The sequence below is a fragment of the Rhipicephalus microplus genome, chromosome 10 (assembly GCF_043290135.1).
Source record: "Rhipicephalus microplus isolate Deutch F79 chromosome 10, USDA_Rmic, whole genome shotgun sequence".
In the NCBI taxonomy this organism is placed as follows: domain Eukaryota; kingdom Metazoa; phylum Arthropoda; class Arachnida; order Ixodida; family Ixodidae; genus Rhipicephalus; species Rhipicephalus microplus.
Genome location: NC_134709.1, coordinates 20,886,895 through 20,908,328, shown reverse-complemented (window position 1 = coordinate 20,908,328; position 21,434 = coordinate 20,886,895). Strand labels below are relative to the sequence as shown.

The 21,434-nt window shown below is 47.2% G+C and overlaps 1 long non-coding RNA gene and 1 other non-coding gene across 2 annotated transcripts in view; both read left to right on the top strand.

The window, feature by feature from the left end:
* Nucleotides 1-21,434, top strand: part of LOC142774618 (uncharacterized) — a 160,000-nt gene that overhangs the window by 86,715 nt on the left and 51,851 nt on the right. The window lies entirely within an intron of this gene.
* On the top strand, nucleotides 16,469-16,560 carry TRNAY-GUA (transfer RNA tyrosine (anticodon GUA)). The gene is given in 2 exon segments: nucleotides 16,469-16,505; nucleotides 16,525-16,560. It is a non-coding gene; the product is annotated as a tRNA-Tyr (tRNA).

Genomic DNA, 21,434 nt, shown 5'->3' with positions numbered 1-21,434 from the left:
TCGTGAAGCGGCGGCCATACAAATAGGGGCGAAATTTTTGCACGGACCATACGATAGCGAGACATTCCTGTTCAGTGATGCTGTAATTGCGTTCCGCTGGGGAGAGAGTACGGCTCGCGTAAGCCACGACTTGCTCTTGTGAAGCCTGGTCACGCTGCAGCAGAACAGCGCCGATTCCGTGCCCACTTGCGTCAGTGTGTAATATAGTAGGGGCTGTGGGATCAAAATGGCGAAGAACTGGCCCTGACGTGAGGCATCGCTTCAGGGTCTGGAAAGCAGCTTCACAGTCATCTGTCCAAAGAAATGATGCACTTGTGGTCAGGAGTTTGTGAAGAGGAGCCGCGATAGTGGCAAAATCACGGACAAAACGGCGGAAGTAAGAGGCTAAGCCGAGGAAGCTGCGAAGGTCTTTGAGCGTGGTGGGCTTAGGAAAGTGCAGCACAGCGGCCACTTTGTCGGGATCAGGTTCGATGCCAAGCTTGCTGACAACGTGGCCTAACACTTTGATGCTGCGGCTCGCAAACCGACACTTCTTGGTATTTAGCTGGAGACCGGCTTTGGCTAGACATGTGAGCACCTCGTCTAGACGTTCTAGGTGTTGCGAGAAGCTGGATGAAAAGATGACGATGTCATCCAGGTAACAAAGACAGGTCTTCCATTTTAGGCCACGCAGCACCGTATCGATCATCCGCTCAAATGTGGCTGGGGCATTGCAGAGCCCAAAAGGCATCACATTGAATTCGAAGAGACCATCAGGAGTAGCAAACGCTGTCTTCTCTTTATCAGACTCATGCATCGGGATCTGCCAATACCCAGATCGTAGGTCGAGACTTGAGAAATATTCTGCACCCTGTAAGGTGTCAAGTGCATCGTCAATTCGAGGCATAGGATATACATCCTTGCGCGTAATTTTGTTTAGTGCCCTGTAATCAACGCAAAATCGCACTGATCCGTCCCTTTTCTTAACTAGGACAACAGGAGAAGACCAAGGGCTTGTGGAAGGTCTGATAACGTTGCGTGCGAGCATGTCATTGACTTGTTCCTCGATGACCTTGCGTTCTGAAGACGACACGCGGTAAGGGCGACGGCGGATAATACGAGAACCGTCTGTGGCGATGTGATGAGAGGTCACCGTAGTTTGACCTAAGCCATCCGAACAAACGTCAAAACAAGTCTTGTGTTTTGTTAAAAGGGCCATTAAGTCATTAGTTTGCGTTGGAGTGAGATATGGACTCAAAGTGGCTTTAAGCGCATTAGATGAGCCTCCTGGTGGCGTACACTTAGCGACTGACGGCGGAGACGATACAGTGACGACACATACCGGTGCTATGTCGATAAGGCTGGCAACAGTGGACCCCTCTGGCAGTAGTTGTGGCTCTGTTGTCGTGTTGTAGGCGGTGAGACTGGCATGACCACGCGAAAACCGCACTAGACAACATGCGATGGCGATTCCTCGGAAAATGCAGCGCTGATCGGGGACAACCACTGCGTCACCGTCAATGGTATCGCTGGATCTAATGGTGAGGATACGTTCTTGGGCCGGGGGCAGTACAAAGTCTGCAGCTGCAACAAGGTGAGGCGACGAAAAATCGTAAGCACTAGAATTTTCAGTGTCCGTAATGCGAATAACGGGCGGACCACACGAAATGACAGCGGAAGCGGCTGACAGGAAGTCCCAGCCCAATATAATCGGATGAGCACATGAAGAAAGCACAGCCAATTGTATATGGTGACGAATTCCGTCGATCAGAACACGAACAGTGCATTGTCCAATAGGGTAAATTCTATTTTCATTAGCACCACATAACACCGGACCAACATATGGAGTTTGCACTTTTCGTAGACGATGACATAGTTCGCGATCAATGACCGAAATGGCTGCTCCAGTGTCCACGAGTGCGTCAACCGAAATGCCTTCTACACAAACAGTTAGTAAATTTGCAGGGCGCGCAGGAGGAATTGGGACAATTCGACGACAGGCAGTTTCTCCTCCAAAAACTGCAGCTGCTAGTTTTCCGAGTGGCTGTCGAGTGGCATCAGGGCAGAACGTAAAGGCGAAGTAGTACGGCGGAAGGGCGATGGTGAACGACGGCGGGGTGAGCGGGAAGAACGAGGTTCACCGTGGGACAAAGGAGGCGAAGGCGAACGTCGTGACGAGGGAATGTAGGTTCCTGGAACGTAGGGGTCAGACCGCGCAGCCCGGTCACTCTCGTACGAAGAATAACCTCGTCGTTCATCTTGCTGGCGCCGACGGCAAAAGCGGGAGATATGTCCTCTTATGCCACAGTAGTAACAGACGGGGCGCGCAGGGCGCCAGGCAGGGAAGTGTGGTTGTGGTGGTGCCTTGGCTGCCATCGCAGCCAAATGGTCGTATACGACGTCCGTAGTTACAGGTGGAGTAGGTGGAGGAGGCCGTGACACGACTTCGGCATACGTAGGCACATGTAAGGGCACAGGCGGCGGGGCACGTGCGACGCTCGTCATCGACGCCAATTCGTCCTTTATAATTTCCCGTAGGTTAGGAGGGGGTGAGCGGGCAGGTGAAGTCGGTGCGCTGGCAGGAACAAGGCTGTGAAGTTCCTCTCTCACTATGGTGCGAATTAGAGCTCGCAGCTCATGCTCGCCAGTAAGACGAGTGTCATAGGAGGCGTGTGGAAGGCGCATTGAGTAAAGTGCGTCCAGGCGCTGGCAGGTGGTAATAATGTCCTGAACTGTTGTCGGGCTCTGCATGACAAGAGCATTAAAGGCGACGGAGTTGATGCCTTTCATTACTTGCCGAATACGATCGGCCTCCGGCATGTCCTTTTGGGCGCGGCGGCAGAGGGCCAGAACGTCTTCAATGTACGATGTGTACGATTCGTCAGGCCCCTGGATGCGGGTAGCGAGCTTCTGTTTAGCTACCTCAGAGCGTCCTGTAGAAGTGCCGAATATTTGACGCAGCTGCACCGTGAATGCTGACCAATCAGGAAAGTCGCGTTCGTGGTTATGATACCACGTCTTAGCAACCTCCTTCAGATAAAAGGGTACATAGCGCAGCTTATGTGCCTCATCCCAGTAATTGCAAGCACTGGTACGGTCGTAACTGTCCAGCCATTCTTCTACGTCCTCACCGCGAAGGCCAGAAAACACTGGAGGGTCTCGTTGCGAGGTACTCACGGTGTGGTGAGGCCCAGCAGGCTGAGCGGGTGGTGCGAAGAAGGCGGTAGGGGGTGGGTCGTTTTGCGCCATCACTGTTGGCAAGCACAGCCGTCGACCTGATCGGAGCTCCAGGGGTGACCGGTAGTGCACGAGGACTTGGGAATCACAGCACCTCCACCACTTGTGAGACGACGTCAGGTACGAAGGAGCGACCGTTTTATTGTCAACCCAGACGCGCGAGCCAGCAACCGAACAAGCAGCGAGCCGCTACGATGATGATGATCACGGTGCTTTTTATGCGCAGGTGAAAGTGAAAATGATAAGCAACACAATCAGCGCTCACAATATATATATATATATATATATATATATATATATATATATATCAGCTCCATGCACTGGCACGTAGCAATATATATATATATATATATATATATATATATATATATATATATATATATATATATATATATATATATATATATATATATATATATATATGCACACATGCAAGCGCACGCAGCAACATATACAACGTGTGGTTTGATACCACCCCCCATGCTCCCCGAAGAAAATTTTTGGCTACGCTTGTATAGTTTTTTCAGACAGATGCATGTCCCCGTTGGTTAATTCTGTCACTATGGTATCGGCATGGGCACAGAAGAAGAGAACAAAGAAAAGGAGAAAGGTTTGCTCAGCCCTATAATGGCATCTTCAGTGTTTGATCGGTCTTTTTCGATTCGTTTACCCGATTTTACTCCTATTTATCAAGCGGAATTACTGGCAATTCTCTTAGCGTTACGAAAATTACCTCAAGCAATAACAGATGCTATTATTCTTTCAGACTGCTTGTCTGTGTGTAGTTGATTAGATGCGCCTAATATGTCCAATGCTTTAAAAGTATTTTACGGCCTTGCCCCAAGACATTTACGACTCATTCGCTTAGTGTGGATACCAGGGCATAAATGTTTAACCCTCGATGAATATGCAGATGCACTCGCAGTGGCCTAACATAATTATCCCATAATTTCTGTAGTACCGACGCTAGCATTTATCGCCGTGGCACGCTTTGAAAAATTTGTCATGTCAGATCACTTTGAAAATTCTCGATTGGCAACATCAGATTTTTGCCATCCTAAGTACCCTTGGAAAAATCGATGGTGCTCCTCTAGAACGGCGGAGATATAAATTACGAGACTAAGATGACGAGTCCCCCCCCCCCCCCCCTGAACTTTTATCTACACAGGTCTGGTCTGGCACAGTCTCCCCTATGCCTCCACTGCAACGAGAGTGATTCCCTTGACCATTTCCTCTTAACATGCACGTTATACACAAACCAACGGAGGAGACTTTTAAAAGAACCTCTCCGTAGGTTGGCTCTAAATTTACCTTTTCCGGTGGTCCTCTCATTTGGAGCAACTGAAAAGGAATTTAGCCACAGGAATGTTTGCGAGGCCGTATGCGATTTTCTAAAGGCAACAAAACGATTAGAATGTTAAGCTGAGGCATAAACTCACTTTATTTCAAATTATATTAGCCTGTTCGTTCTTTTTATTATCTCTATCTTATTTCTAATCTATCGTTTTCCAATCGGTTCTTTGTTTAAACATCGTTATCTAAATAATCAGGGTGGTAAAACAAATACACCTAACGAATGAGGCACCGTCCGTTTCATGGCCGATCCCCCGTGGTGGGTTGCGCCAGGACTCTGAGGAACAACCAATCAACCAACCAGTGGGAGGGAACATTTTTGCTTCGGAGAATTGAGACCGTAATAAAAATCGAGGTGACTACATTACTCCGTCAAGGAAGGTTTCAATTATGTTATCACGGTTAACTCTAAGGTGACTATGGTTGTTTACAGATGCCGACAGGCGATAGTAGGCGATGATGGTGTCGAGAGGCTGAACCAGGTAGCCTCATCCTCTTTTTCTTCCTTGGTCCATACCATGGCCCTACTCATACGGTATAGATATGTACCTGTTTGGGGGCGTCAGGGAGAATAATTTATCTGCATTACATCGAATACATCGCTTCATCCTGTTCGTTATAACGAGGTTTAGGTTTAGGCCACATTCTCGTTCTTATGCCTTCGAAACGGGGCCGCCACAACCGGTGATCGAACCAGCAAAGTCGAGCTCAGTCTATAGTACGGCGACATTAAAAAAAAAGCAGGGAATGAAACAATGTCTTTCCCTGTTCTTGGATTGCACAGACGCTACACGCAGCGAACTTGTCGCTTATTTATCCATCGCCTAATCTCGTCGTTATTCTGTTCTTTTGTTTTTTGGCGGGCGGAAAGCGAGCATTGCGAGGAGGGTGAGCAGGTGAGTAGAGAATGGGGTAGGGGGGGGGGGTGACTGGGATTCCCTTGTTTCGCAGAAAGCGTTTCACTGTCCGCTGGTTCGGAAAATGGACCTCCGGAGATCTCGACTTCGGGGCGCGGTCCTTCTGCCGGGTTTGAGCTCCCGTCATGGGCTACAATCTCGGCAATTCTTTAGCTCCCCAGATCTGCGAGCTTCCGGAGGAATGTGAATTTCGTTGACAGGGAATGACGACTTGGAACTGGAACCGTGGACACGTGATGAATAAGCGCAAAAAATAATAAAAAATAAAGCGATAGTAGCATTTGCCTTATCGGGAAAAGGGGACAAGCGAAGCCTGGCATGCGCGAGGCTGAGTTACTGCTTTCCTTTCTTTATTTGTTTATTTTTGTATTTTTATTACCAGTGCAATCTAAGCAGCTCTGATTGGTCGTGGGCGTGGCGTGAGAGTGCGTGCACGCAGCTGGAAGTGTGCCTAACCACTCAATAAATAAGTCATTAGCTGGCTAACAACACCACTGCTTCTGCTGAACTTTTTCTTGACAATAACAGCAGTCCTCCTTATAGTGTATGAGCTGCGTTGTTTTGTAGTGGTGGTCGGTAACGCTGGGAGAGTAATATTCCTGGTGCTTCAGTGAATCTGCGTGGAGCATTGTGAATCGCGGCTTGCTCCAACCCGACGAGGCTTCGAAAGACGAAAAGTATGATGTATTTAGATGTAAGCCTGGCTTTGCTGTCACCATCGTATGAAATATTCCACGCAAGGAGGCAAAGCTGCATATTCAGCGCTTCCAAAGTTTTGTTCAGTACGATACGGTTTTCATCTTGCTTGTTTAAGGTTGCGGCGGAGGGAAAAGAGGGCAGGGATCGTGCCAACAGTGTTGTGACAGTCGTCCGCAGCTCCATCGATGCGTGACAGCGCACCACGTAGATCGCGAGTAAGACACTGTTTATACACGCATATACCATTTTAAATACGGCCAAACGTTGCAGGAGAGGAATTTCGAGCAACGTCACGCCAGTTGTCATATTCGACTCACTTCAAGGAAACGGCTCGTAGGAATATACGACAATACACACGAAAGCCGGCGAATGATGAACAAAGCTCACTCCAGAGGACGTGTGCTGGCAGGAAGAGGCGACGATTTATGGCCCTTTTTTTTCTCCAGCTCGACATTTCGATGCCGTTGGGATTGTTTCTCTTATGTTTTACGAGGATGCATCCGAAATGTGACATGACGCATCGCCCGCGTGCCGTCGACGGCTCTCTGTTCTGTGTGGGATGAAAAAAAAAAAATCCGTCTTTTCATCGCATAGCATTTGCTGTATGAATTCGTTGCGACCTATAACCGAAGGCCGAAGGGGAGGCCTTGCAAAGTTGCTCCTCCTTGCGTCGCGAACTTCCTTTCTCCTTGGGACTGTTTCGGCGATTCGGCGCATATTTTTCGTACACGTTATTGGCATATCTTTCGCACACACTGTATGACTCTAGGACATGCTGTCGCGAGTGCGCTTTGTGCACTCTAGACAGCATGCTCTAGGGAAATTCCCCTCAATTTTTGTTTCAATTGATCAGGCCCAACTGTACTCCATTTCCTACATCAGGTGTGCAACACTGCGGAAGCGATGAGTACGTAACAACTAGCTCAGGTCTCTGTTACTCTATTCAAGAAGCTCGTCCAGCGAAATTTGTACGTCTATGCATCTCGTACTTGGATTCGGTCCTCACAAACGTGGCCTCCGCGATGGGCTCTGGTGGTGTGCTAACGGAACCAATCGCGGAGGCCATAATACCAAAAGAAGCACGCGCTGAGCTATTCCGCATAAATAACGGGACTTGTTCATCTTTAAGGCGCCAAGCATCTTCATTAATTGCTCGATCAGGGAAAGGAAGGAAAAAAAAATCGTGTTTTGGGTGACGAGACCACTTAACTATTTGTTGGGGTGAACGCATCGACTGCAAGGCGTGTTGCTAGCTTCGATAGCGTTGAACTTGGTGTATGAAACACTTTACAGACCTCATAGTAGCACGTGGGTATCTCTTCAATATATTGTCGTTAGAGCGGATAGCCAGTATTAGCTAGTGGTTTAACAAAAGGTAGCGAGAGTGGCCAGCACTAGCTACCACTAGTCAATATTTATGTGTACTGATATTATGTAAGTAAACATAAAATAACAAAGCCTTGAAGCAGCAAGACAAGGCGGGACAACGAAAATAAGCACACTTATTCATTGCTGTTCATGTGTGCTTCTGTTTTTATTCCGACTTGGCGCGTTATACTTTCGCTCAGTATCTATTAAATCGCCAACAACAACAACAACAACCTAAACTATTGAACAAGTAGCGCAGGCCGCACACAATTCAGGCTCTATTGTTTTCTGGATTGAGTAATGCATCAGCGTATTTTGTATTTATTGGGGTGTGATTTGTTATTTTGTGCGTTGTAATTTACTTTGCCCAGAAAAAATTGCTCAGTATTAACTGAATAGAGTCGAATGACTGAATAACTCTGAATGAATTGATCGTGCAGCTACATCGGCGTAGTCATTGCAGGCAATCCGCAATGGCTCGGCAGCCGCTAAAATGTAAAACAATGTCCTTTCTCAAGTGCTCTGTGATAGTCATGCCTTATTTCATGCACCTGCTGCTCGTTAAATCCATGAAGACACATTTTAGATTATTTCTTTCTGTCTTCAATGAACAGCAAAATATGATGGATTCATTATCAGAACACATTTAATATTCTTATGGATTCCTTGAAGGATTGTGTAACACCAAGCTCACCTTATTTCTTTTGCACCCTTAGATGGCCATGCTAGAGTATTCCGTAAAAGTCATATGCCAATTTTTCTCGGCATAGTGCGTAACAGCAACTCCGATTTGTTACTGTCAGGGCAAAATCTACGCGAAATGTATTACCAATTCCGTCAAGAGTACCAAATAACGCGTGTTACAGACCTGTTCCCATTGTTATCCGTTTTCGGATACTCGCCGTGAAAGAACGTTGCCCCTTTATCGGCTGATTTGGTTTCGTGCAACCTACCCGACATGAGTCGATGTGAATTGGGTGCTGTAGAACCGGTCAGATAATGAACCCTCGCTGGGACAATGCTGTTATTAATAACGTGGCAGTGATTTGTTTCGCTCACAAAGGGTCACTCGGAAGTCTTCCCTCATTGTATCTGATGTCTTCCGGCAATATATATATTCACTGGCGACTCGCGTCCGAGCAGGGTGAATCCGATAACGCGCAGCACAGCCTACGTCCTGGCCTCCGATATCAATACGTCGCTGCCCATGCACTGTCAAAAGGTCTCTGTCATCGCCGTGTAATTAATTGTCTGTCCCAGATTCTTCATCTGGCGGCTCTGCCCTCGTAATGATCCATGTACCCGTTTGATCGCTTCCGAAACAATCTAACGGCGACTTCCGCTACTCGAGATATCATCGGCGAACGGTGCTTAGAGCAAGTCATCATTTACGGGGCTATGAGTCCTAGTTGTTACATGATACACAGCGTGCAGGAATAAGACTGTGGCGGGTACGTCTGCTGTGGCGGGATTTCTCTATGTATGTGTCGGGATCGCACACTGTATGTATGTCATTAGCATCATGGCTAGAAATATTTTTTTTTTAAAGAGACCTCTCCCGCTTTCTCATGCTTTCGCATTAGACAACTGGAAAGTGAAAGCCGCCTATATACTTTTTCTTCTCTGTCGATCCATCAGAGTACATTACTTTCATTCGTACGTTTATGTTATCAACAAATAATAGCGCGGAGAAAATAAGACGAAAATGCGCCGAAACCAGTGGATGTGCATGCATTCACTCATAGCCCCGTCGCGGTGGTCTCGTGGCCAAGGTACTCAGCTGCTGCCCCGCAGGTCGCGGGATCAAATCACGGATGCGGCGGCTGCATCTCCGATGGAGGCAGAAATGTTGTAGGTCCGTGTGCTCAGATTTGGGTGCACGTTAAAGAACCCCGGGTGGTCTAAGTTTCCGGAGCCCTCCGTTACGGCGTTTCTCATAATCATATGGTGGTTTTGGAACGTTAAACCCCACACATCAATCAATGCATTCACTCATAATTGTTAACAGGCACCCTGCCAACTCTTGTTGATGCGAACTGTGACAAGCAAACCCCTGACGGGACGAAACTGACGTGGAAGGATTTAGAGGAAGATTTGAGAGTATAGGACGGGGCTTCTTCGGCCGTGCGTGTGGAGGTTTGGGGACTGGATGGCATGCTGGCATCTGTGCAAGGAATAATGAAACGTGACCTTGCCGGTGCGATGACCGCTAGGCGTATCCGTGTCGTCTCGGTCTGTCTCTGGCTTTGGGCAGCTCAGCGCTCTCCCTATACATCATTAATGCTGGCATTGGTGGCGGTTATAGGCGGAGCTTACATTTATTCTAAGAATGGGAACGAGTCCGAGTCGCAGAAATGAACGAATGTAGATTGGTAATTTGGTGCCATTTCTTTTGTGGAGGGGGGGGGAGGGTAGTGTGTCGGTTGTAGGCGGAGCTTACATTTATTCTAAGAATGGGAACGACTATAGGTGACATTGGCATTGCAAGGGCGCCTACTGCAGAGAAATGCTTCAATTGCGTTTACCCGATAGCGAAGGCCTTAAGACGGTAGAGCTCGTGCGCCTTGCAGTCCGGACGTGGTGTTTTAAACGTTGGTTTTAAGAGTGACTTGAAGTCTCCTTAAAGTGGATACCCTCGTAATAGAGTATAGTGGGAGGAAGGAAGGAAAATATGAGGAAAGAGTATAGCGGGACCCGAAATAAGATTAATGGGTCTCTAAAGAGTCATGCTCGCGTCAAAACATGATTCACCATAATGAGTAATACCTATACGGCGCCTTTTTTTCTCATAGGTAACTTTTTTTCTACTCTTCTACATAAATAGTCTACTCCTTCTATACGTCTACTCCTTCTACATAAATGATTTTGCATAAGTTTAAAAGCTCTTGTTGAGCTGCGCTGCTCATACGTGGCCGTACGGCTGATTCTCGGCATCCAAGAAGGACACAGTTAGGAGGGAGAATTGCGCAATGAGACAGACAGACAGACAGACAGACAGACAGACAGACAGACAGACGGACGGACGGACGGACGGACGGACGGACGGACGGACGGACGGACGGACAGACAGACAGACAGACAGACAGACAGACGGACGGACGGACGGACGGACGGACGGACGGACGGACGGACGGACGGACGGACAGACAGACAGACGGACAGACAGACAGACAGACAGACGGACAGACAGACGGACAGACAGACAGACAGACAGACAGACGGACAGACGGACAGACGGACAGACAGACAGACAGACAGACAGACGGACGGACGGACAGACAGACGGACGGACGGACAGACAGACAGACAGACAGACAGACAGACAGACAGACAGACAGACAGACAGACAGACAGACAGACAGATAGATAGATAGATAGATAGATAGATAGATAGATAGATAGATAGATAGATAGATAGATAGATAGATAGATAGATAGATAGATAGATAGATAGAGGAAGAGAGAAAAAAGGAAGAAAGCTCGAAAAGAAAAAGAAAGAAGAAAATAAGAACGAAAGAGCGAACGAAAGAAAAAGAAAGAGAAAGGAAGAAAGAAAGGAAGGAAGGAAATCGTGGCGCAGCAAACACACACGCGGCAGGCTTCCTTCGCCCCCCATTTTCCTGACAAGGCAGGTAGTGCTGACTTTTCATTCCTTGGCACCGACGCGCAGCTGCGTAAAGGTGAAGGGAGACGAGCCAGAGATTAGGAAATCGGAGCAGGAACATATAGTACTCGGGCGCTCACTTCGCCTCGAAATGCGAACGTGTTTCGCGAGAGATTACAACGTGGATGGGTTCATCTGGGCGTCGCACATTTGCCGGATGACCTCTGCGGAAATGCCCGCTTCTTTTTTTTTTTCCTTCAGCTGACTGGCTACACTAGCGGTTCTCTTATCGCGTTATTTCACTCGAAACCCAACTACGTGCCTCACTCAATTAGGATTACGAGGTGATGTTCGCAAGCTGCGAGGAACGAGGGACGTATACTGTAACTCTGTGTAACAGTTATCTTGCGAAAAAACCTCTCTCCGCGTGTAATAGCCGAATTCAGTGATGATAAGGGGCTTGGGCTTTAACAAAAGCGGGGGATTCTGACGATGACGTTGTTTAACTAAGCTAACTTCGTTTTCTCACGGAAAGAGGAGGGAATCGAGGCTGGTGCGTTTTGGGGTGACTGGTTTGCCAGATTTAAACCATGCAGGCGAGCTCCTTAACTTGTATCGTGTAGATTATGGGTTTGCGTGCATTGCGAAATATGCCTGCTTGGTTAGCGCAGTGCTGGAGGTTATTATATTAAGTCTTAGCGTGCATTGCATTTCACAATACGCAAGCACTTTACGGCCGCAGGGAATACGCAAGCGGAATACGGCCACCGGGAATTCATCCCGTGACCTAACGTGCAGCAGAACTGCGTGGCTTGTAAGTGACGGAGCTTTGTTGTAGAAAGAATAGGGGGAGAAGGAGGAGGAGAAGGAGAAGAAGAGGAGGAGGAGGAGAAAAGAGGAGGAGGAAAACGAAAGGGCTTACGTCATCCGAGGTCTTCCATGCGGAAAGGATTGCGTTTAGGCAAACGATCATTCTTCTTTTTCGTTCGTCGAAATTCCTCGCTAGCTTCGACGAATACCGTGCTAAGCGCGAATCGCCGCTAGCTCCGCGCGCGCTTCAGGCGATGCGTCGGCCTCGGACTGCGTATAGTAATGGATCCCTTCGATTATCGGTGACTTCAGCAGCGTTGCGTTCGCGGTATGCCTCTGCTGCTGGGGGGGAGACTGGTGGCGGCCGCTGCAGAACTCGCGGAACTTTCCATATAAAGCTCGCCGATTTTCGCGCTGTACCCATTCTTGAAAGTGGAATTAGTCGGCTGGGAATAGAATCGAGATCGATGGTTACTTTGAAGAACGAACAGCGTAATTTATTTTCATAAAAGGCGATGAACTCTCCCACCGCCAACCGCTGCACCTCCTCTCACAACACTCCTCGTCGACCCTCACGAGCTCATGCAAGAAGATACAATTGTTTGGGTTGTGTATTGGTTGGTCTTGACTGTTTGTTTTTATTATAAGTGGAATGGTCTACTTTGGTGAAATGAAGCTTTGTGAAAGTTTGAAGCACAGACGCCGCACAGCAACACGTTAACTTACTGTACAACCAACTACTATGGCACCTATTTGGTGTGCCAAAGGTCTTTTCGAACTTTGTCTTTTATTTCCTCCAGTCTCATTCAATACAGACATGAGCTCATCCTGTATGTTATGCACGAAGGTGAGGAAATATGTATGTCTCACTGAGGACAATGTGAAACGTTCAAATATACTACCTAAATTGCCAACGACGTAGTCTGTCATCACTATACAATGCGGCTCGCTATTGCTTGTGGGGACACAATAAACAGTTGGTATGAATCCATTTTGGTAGAAAGCGCAGCCACTCTTACACAGAAGACACAACACAAGACCAAGATGTGGGACAGATCACCGACTTTTCCAGGACCCGGAGGCAGACCATGGTCATCATTACGCATTTGCTTCGTCCTGATCTCGCGGCGCAAACGTAGTCGCCAAGCAACAAATGCTGTTGCTTCTTGTGCAAAGACTGTTGATATGTGTATAGTAGTTGAGCGTGTTTTCTTTGAAATTGTAAGAGATAATACATTCGCTCAAATTGTAAAGAAAATACATTCGCGCCCTTATAGTACCCCCAATCCTGTGTTGTGTGTCATTCGTAAACCAATGGTAAGTTCAACGAAGAAATTGCACTGACCGGTCATATAATACGTGAGATTTTACGTCAGCAAAGGCAATGCTGTCACTTTTCGCGATCTTCTTTAAGAAACGGGACCTGTGCTACACAGCCTCGCAGGTCATTCACCTTGACAGACTCTAATGACTTGTTAATCTCTTCGATGTTTTTTTGATTTTGCTTTTATTCATATCGTATTCAAAAAAAAATATTTTACTGCTTGATATTTATTGAAGCTCTGTCTGAAGCTTCGTGCTCAAACGTGAACTATAATTACGTAATAAACAATCAAGAGGCACGTTTACTGGCTGTCAACGTGGCTGGCAATAGTTGCTAATCTTTACCGCAACACAAATTATGTGCCAAGCTTAACTCAAAGGGGAGGCAGCGATGCTCTCCCATTATCATTCCATTCGTTTTGGCTTTTCCGTAATGAGAAAGGGTTCTATGGCCTGAACCACGCCTCGCAATAAGGGTGAACAGCGTCGTTCCAGCACTCCGTCAGGATTGCGACACCTAGCGCAAATAGAGAAATGCAGCGCCGCCGAGCTCCGAGGCCGGACATTAATTTTCATTGCGTGAAACTAGGGCGTCCCGCATTCTGTGGATAGGCGGCAGTGATCTTTAGGATGGGCCGCGTTTATTTATTGTGCTTGCCGCTAATAGCGTACAGCAACACAGCCCAGGAACACAGCAAAACAACCGGCGTTTATAGCGATATATATACCGGGACGGGTACAGGCGACGGCAATATTTTGTTTTCGTTTTTCTTCGTTAACGAACCACGGAAGCACTGCAATAATAATAAAAAAGTTGCTTCCGTGCAATGTGAGTCAGAAATAGATGGAATATGGGAAAGGTAGGGAGGTATACTTCTAGTTTGCTGCCCTGCGGATTGGGCCGAGAATAAAGCCGTAAAAGAGCGTGAGGAAGAGACACGTTTTACAACACACACAGTGCATGGTTTCACAGGTGGTTGCTCAGTGCCGTTGCCTGCAAATACGCCGAGAGGATCTGTGATCATATCTTCTTTCACTGTCGCCAAGTAAAAGAAGTTCGTGTGCCTCGAGACGACTCGACGATCGGCCCTTTACTGAAGGAAATATCTTGAAGCCTGGTCTCACAACACATCAGCCCAGAAAGCAACTTGAATCGAGTGATGAAGTTCACTCTTCACATCCAAACACAATAAAGAGAATACTGCATATGAAACAAGTGCAACTAAGTGAGCGTGCATGCTTACCTAACTCTTGGCGAAGAAGGGAAGCATCAAGCATGCAAGTCAAGAAGTGTTCACAATAATCACCGGGACCGTAAACCTCAGCACATGCCTCGTAGCTTCGACAATGCTGCATAGTTTTTTTTTCACGGGTCATTTATGAGAAAACTGCACGTTAAAAAGCGACGTTAAAGCAATATCAAGGACCAATACAAAAATCTTGGGGAGTTTTCGCTATAGTTAAGAAATAATGAATTACAACGTTAGGCTACATGAAGGCGTGTACTGAGGGTGTTTAATATTTTGCAAGTCAATATTTTTGCTAGAGGACAAGTCCCAGGGCTGCTCTGAAGAGGATCGCATCAAGTCCCTACTATAATTCCTATTACTGGGCGGACGTGCGCCGGCCATCGAAAAGCACTGCGCAGCACAAAAAAAGGGACGTGCAAATCCCGCAATAAATTTCTCTGTATCCGACCCTTAATTTGGCCCCGGATTAACTCCCCCCGCCCCACCTCCCTGAAAGTTCGGGGATAATGGGGTGCTGGAAGAAAAGAGGGTTACTTCATCATGGCCGTAAAGTGCGATATTACGTGGCGTCACTAGCGCCGGCTTTCTGTTGTTTTTGTTTATTTCTGTAATCAAAACAGCGTATAGGCCGGAATAGGCACGTCTGATCGTAAATTGAAACGCGACCAGTTGAAAGCGTGCTTTTAGCCCATTAGAAAAATTTTGGTGAGCAGCAGAAATTATGCACCCTCGCTAAAGGTTATATCATTTTTTTGTTAACTTAATTTTTGTGCTATGTAAACGTTTACGTATCGTATGGAGATATCTGTCATATCGATATTACTGCAACTCATGATAAAACGTTTTACATAATGAATTGTCAAACGAAATTTCTCCAGTTTGTCGAGAACACTAAACGATTGCTTTATTCAAACTATCGTGGGCCATGATACGATAATGTTTCGAGCATTATGTGTATGATGATCGAGTAATGAGCATAGATAAGCATGATGGCCAAGTTTTTTTTTTCCTGTCCCTTTTTATTTCGTGTTTGCTTGTTTTGTTTTTCATTGCACTTAATCGCTCGAAATATATCAAAGTTCATCATGTGTACTAGCTTAGCGTGCAGCTTTAAGTATATTTCAGCCTTTATCTTGCACTGTTAGACTGCTGGATCCCGGGAACATTTTCGATGTATTGTTTCTGCCTCGCTGGCTCCCTTCTTTGTTTCAAGTCAAACCATACTCTCCGAGATTGCGTGCCGGCAAGTTTTAGCCGGCGCGCAATATATGAGGCCTTGACGGCACTACATACCTTTTACGGGCACGAAACACTGTCAACTCTTGTATTTCAATACTTCCGGCCGAGCAGCCCTTTCGCGGTCAACCATCTGAGCGGGGCGTCAAGTTTAGGCCATTACCTTAGCCAGTCCGACACGCCCTGCAGACACATCGCCTTCGTCGAACGCCTGTAATTTCAGTCAAAAAACGCGAAGACCTCGAAACGTGCGAGTCCAAGCTCGCCTCAGAACACCTGGATCAAAAACGACGTCTCGTCACCGGGGCTAAGGAGGCAGCGGAGGCCCGAGGGTTCCCGAAATGTTCCGGTGGGTGCGCCTATAAGTATCGTAGACTTGAAATAGTGAGAGATAGAAAAAGAGAGAGAAGTTGAGGAAAAGAAAAGATGCAACTACTGCAGTCCTAATTGGGAGCACGGCTGAGTGCCTGCTGCGGCGGGGTGAGGGTATTAAAAATGTGGAAGAGAAGTTACATTAGTGAAACGGCCTAACATAGTGGTACCGCTTCCAACAATCAACGTTTTTTATTCCTCCTCTTTTCCTTCCGCGACATCCGAACCGGCTCAGCGCGAGCCACGTGCGCGTCGTTTAAACTGGGTCATGTGGTGTGTGACCGCTGTCCAGTTGCGCTGGCCGTTCGCCGACCTCCGTTCCGTCGATAGCTCAGTTGGTAGAGCGGTGGACTGTAGAGGTTTACGCCAAGCGGACATCCATAGGTCGCTGGTTCGAATCCGGCTCGACGGAGTATTTTTTTTTCTGTCTCTCTCGGCACTGCGCTTTGAATAAGTGATATCCTTTTGTGGCCACAAGTGTAAACGTCTAGATATTGAATGAAGAAAACGTACGATTGCAATGATATGCGATCGAATGCAGTTATTTATGTATTGTTGGCGGCGACAGGGGGAGCCACAGTAGTAAGGTGTGCTCCTGCAGCGCTGGCCGACATCGCAAGAAGAGCCGTGCTTTTCGTGCCAGACGACACTCCCAAATTCTAGTACACCATACCGGAAGTCAATTGCGGCTGGAAGTGACGGAAGGAACAGGCGTGGTGCCAACGAGGAGCACGAAGGGCAGTCCCCTCGTCCTCCTCCCCTCTTCTCTTTCAAAAAAAAAAAAATCTACTGCGGAATAAATCGTGCAGCCGCTTCTTTCAAGGGACATTCGATATTATCACAGTGAATATACTACGGGTATTCCTAAGCGCTACCGATCCTGTTTGGTATCAGCAGCAAAATTATTAAATGTATCTTACATACATTTATTAAAAAAATTACCGTGCTCAGAAAAACCCAGACGGTATCACAAACGAACGGTTCGCGTGATAACAGGCTGACTGGAAGGACAAACGTTAACGAATGCCTTTCCTCTTGCACCAACTTCGGACGCAGATCGATGGGGAGCAAAAAGAGCAATGCAGACAAAGAAGGGCAATTGATTCCGAGCGCACCTTTGGTCACGCTGTTTCCCCGACAGAGAAATGCACGGCTCTGGGTACAAGGGGAAAGTTCGTTTCACCAGGCGCTTTTCTATCATTTCCTTCCTGACGCTTTCGTTAACGGAAGAGAGGGCGTCGAAGCGTCTCTAGAGTTCGCCGCCGTCTGAACTTTCAGATCGATGAGAGTCCCGTCCTGCCCAACTGCTCGTCTGTATAGAGGAGGTGTATCTGTACGAAAGCATACATATTGAAGTGCGCAGTTGGGCTGGATTCCGTGCCGACCGGTTGTGCCCTCGCGATCTCCGACGACAGTGCAGCTCTGGCCGACGGCCGACTGGGTTGGTCCTACGCCACATCCAGTTGCCGACAAGAGCTCTCGCCAGTGGTGCCCCGTCCTCGGACTCCTGTGACCGTGTTTCATCTTTCCTATCCTCTCTTTACTTCTTTACTTCCGTCGCTGTCGCTCCCTGTCCCTGCGTCTCTCTCTGTCTCTGTCTCTGTCTCTCTCTCTCTCTCTCTCTCTCTCTCTCTCTCTCTATATATATATATATATATATATATATATATATATATATATATATATATATATATATATATATATATATATATATATATATATATATTAATCCTATTCTTTTAATCCCTCCTTACCCCCATCCCTTGTGAGCTACTGTTGAGGTGTCGCACCAGATGCAGACAGTTACGGGGCTCACTTTTCTCTTCTTTTCCCTTTTATAACCACACAAAAAAGACCTCGACATATCGAACTTCATTATAACCGAATTGTCACTGTAACCAAATAACGTATGGCGTGTGTTAATTTTCCCTTAGTGATGCTCAGCTTTCAGCGGGAGTTTCGAAACGCCGGTCGCAGTATTTGTGACGTAATTGCTTGCAGCATTAGTCGCTTGGCGAACGTGAATGTTTCAAAGATGTCTGTACTACACCAACAGATCGCTTCCTGCTCTTTGGCCGTACTTAGCCCTTGCATCGCCGAACGCTATATCCATCATCTGCAGCAGTCGATAACTATAGCGTCAGCTTCCCTAGAAGTCTCGATATTCGCCGTCTTGCTGATCTTCATAGCTTAGCCTGAAGACGGAAACGCCAAGACACAGTGGCATACAACACAGGAGCTGTACAGTCACGCTATAGAGTTGCAATGCGGGGTCTTGCGGAATATTATACGTACTTGTTCTCCAAACAAGTGCTAGAACTATTTTTGGTTATCTAGTTCACGACACATTACATTCGCATCACAGAAATAGAGCATGTCTCGTTGGAAAGCTTGGCGTGCCATGGTTGTACAGACACGATAAAGCTCGTTTCTGCCTGCCTCACAAGGCGCGCTCATTGTGTCGCCGTTCCGCTGACAGGTATTGTCCGGACGGCACGCTTGCCGGCTGGAATTAACGTTCGCCGGCAAAGCGAAGAGGCAGAGGGAGAGGAGGAAACGGGCCAGCGAGACCATTTTTCTCCTGTCGCGTGCAAACGCGGTATTTGTTTTTTGTTTTTTGTACAGTGCACCAAATGACCCTACCGGGCAGTGCTGGCAACATGAAGTTTTGTTTGGGTTTTCGCCCGTGGTAAAGCTGCCTGCAAAGCAGCCCCATTTTTAGCGAGGCGTCTCTAAGTAATTATGGTAATTACTATCTACATTTTTTTTCTTGATGTTTCAACTTTTTCCTAGATGTTGCGGTCCTTCTTACTGCTATGGACCGTCGATCGCGTCTTTGCCGAATTCTAGTGACATAATGAGCGCGCGAGTGCCACTGACATAGATACCAGAGGTGTCATTAGGGGCGTAACTGCTTTTTTTCGTCAGCTCTTGCGTTGATTTGAGCCGACGGCTGGTATGGGCAAACTTAAAACAATTTTTAGTTCTATGTAACCATGCACATTACGTATAAAAAAATTACTTCGCCTTCGACATCACGTTTGTTGCCTTTCAACTAGTCCCACTGCAGATGACTCGCTGATGAGCAGTTTGGCATTGCTTTGAAATTAGGACGACAAATTGATCTGATTGTGGTCCTCCTTCGGATAAACTGCTGAATTGAGGAATGGATCTCACGAAACCTCGATAATTCATGTCGTGATTGTCGTTCAAGGCGTTCTGCCATCAAATATCGAGGCTATAGCGAGCCTCTTGTAGGTTTCCCGTGTATGCAAGGTCATTCCACACGAATGCTCGGACACAGAAAAGGTTTAGAATACATTTTGATTCACTTGAAAAGCGTACCTGAACGCACACTCTCTCTATCGAGGCCCATTGTGAGCACTTCAAACATGGACGTAGCTCTGTAGGAAGGGCACCGAAAGTTCTAGTGACGTCACAGCAGATCTGTTCTGAAGTGAGTGGCCTCCGGACCTACGGACCCACGTACGTGCCGGCGAAATATCGCAGCTGCTTCTGCTGCTAGCGGCGCAGCTGTTTTGCGGGTGCTTGTGTGGCACGTGTGCGCGAGAGCAGACGATATACTCAGCACGACGAGCGCCAGAGCTGTGTGTGGTCACGTGACTACACCACCCACACTGCTACGTCACTGCCCAACACCGGTGCGCAGAAACCGAAACCGAAAACTGTCCACGTAAGTAAGGCGATAATAAATCCATACTACTGAAACGGTGCCGCAAGATTAGACGAAATCACGAGAAAGGAACACGATACACAAACGCTGACTCACGCAGATAACAGCCCGTACGAAAATGTAAGACAACCAGTGTGAGCAATCAATAAAAAATACAAAAAACTCAACATCTCTACACCCGTTCAAGTACGAGGTTCCTGTATCTTGCGAAGTTACAAACGGAAGTTGATGCGTAACTCATTTCTTTTTTGTATGTGTCAAGCCTCGTTAAAATCTCTATGAAATTTCAGTTGGGAGCCGCTGCTTCTGTCTCGTGTTCCTTTCCCATACTTTAGTCTTACCTTGATTGATATGTGGGTTTTAACGTCCCAAAACCACCATATGATTATGAGAGGCGCCGTAGTGGAGGGCTCGGGAAATTTCGACCTCCTGGGGTTCTTTACCGTGCGCCCAAATCTGAGCACACAAGCCTACAGCATTTCCGTCTCCATCGAAAATGCAGCCGCCGCCGCCGCCAGGATTCGATCCCGTGACCTGCGGGTCAGGTGCCGAGTACCTTAGCCACAACACCACTGCGGCTTCAGTCTTACGTTGTGGCACAGTTTAAGTAGTATGAATTCATACCAACTTGCCCAGTTGTCCAAGGATTTGTTTAACGAGAATAAATTAATCGTGGTGCGTGTACGTACTGGGGCTTCGTAGAGCTATAAAAAACGCTTGCAGCAAAGAACGCGCAAACCACCGAATGTGGCGGCACAACGTTTCTAAGTGGCTAAGTGCGCCGCTGTTACAGCCCGCGAAAGAAACGCCGAAGGCTCTCTCAAACACCCAAAATGCCCCAGATAAGAGACATCGCAAGCCTTCGTGTAATTCCGTCTTAGTTTTCCTTCCTTTTCGTAAGCTGCAGGGTAGCAAACCACGGACTTTCATACCAGGAAACATCTTTGTTCCGAGCTGTTTTGTATCATCTCCACACCGTTTGCTCGGACGCCAACTACGAATTATCGTGGCAAATGTAAGAAAGATGCGCTGTATTTCGCTATCGGCGAGGTTCACACCGACGTCGTCCGCGTGCTAAGAGGATCCAAGCCTAACTATACTTCGAGAAAGGTCGCAACAAGGTTGTGCTCTGCACTGGGAGTCCAATGAATTCGTACACCTAGAAATGCAGATAAAGCAGCATACGGCGTGCGGCTATGGTAACGTACTGCAGACGATGAAAAAAAAAAGCAAGAAAGCTGTGCAAACCGAGTGCCAGTTCGACACAGAACACACAAAGAATGCCAGGAATCCACTGCGGGTAGGTGAAAGACCTCCCAGACGAAGAAAATCAGCCAGACACTAAATTCTCATATCGACATCGAGGAAACCAAAACAGAGCAGAAAGTGCTATCCCGCCAAATGAAAAAAAAAAAAGGAAAGGAAAAAGGAATGTTCTCGAGTATCAAAGGAAAGCGCGATCTCGTGGTTCCCCCCGTGCTTAGTGCAATCGAAGCAACACAAGAGAGAAATGGCCGAGAAAAATGATTAAAAAAGAAGAATTGTTATCGGCAATTAGAGAGGTTCTTTTGTGGGAGACAGAGGTCTTTATG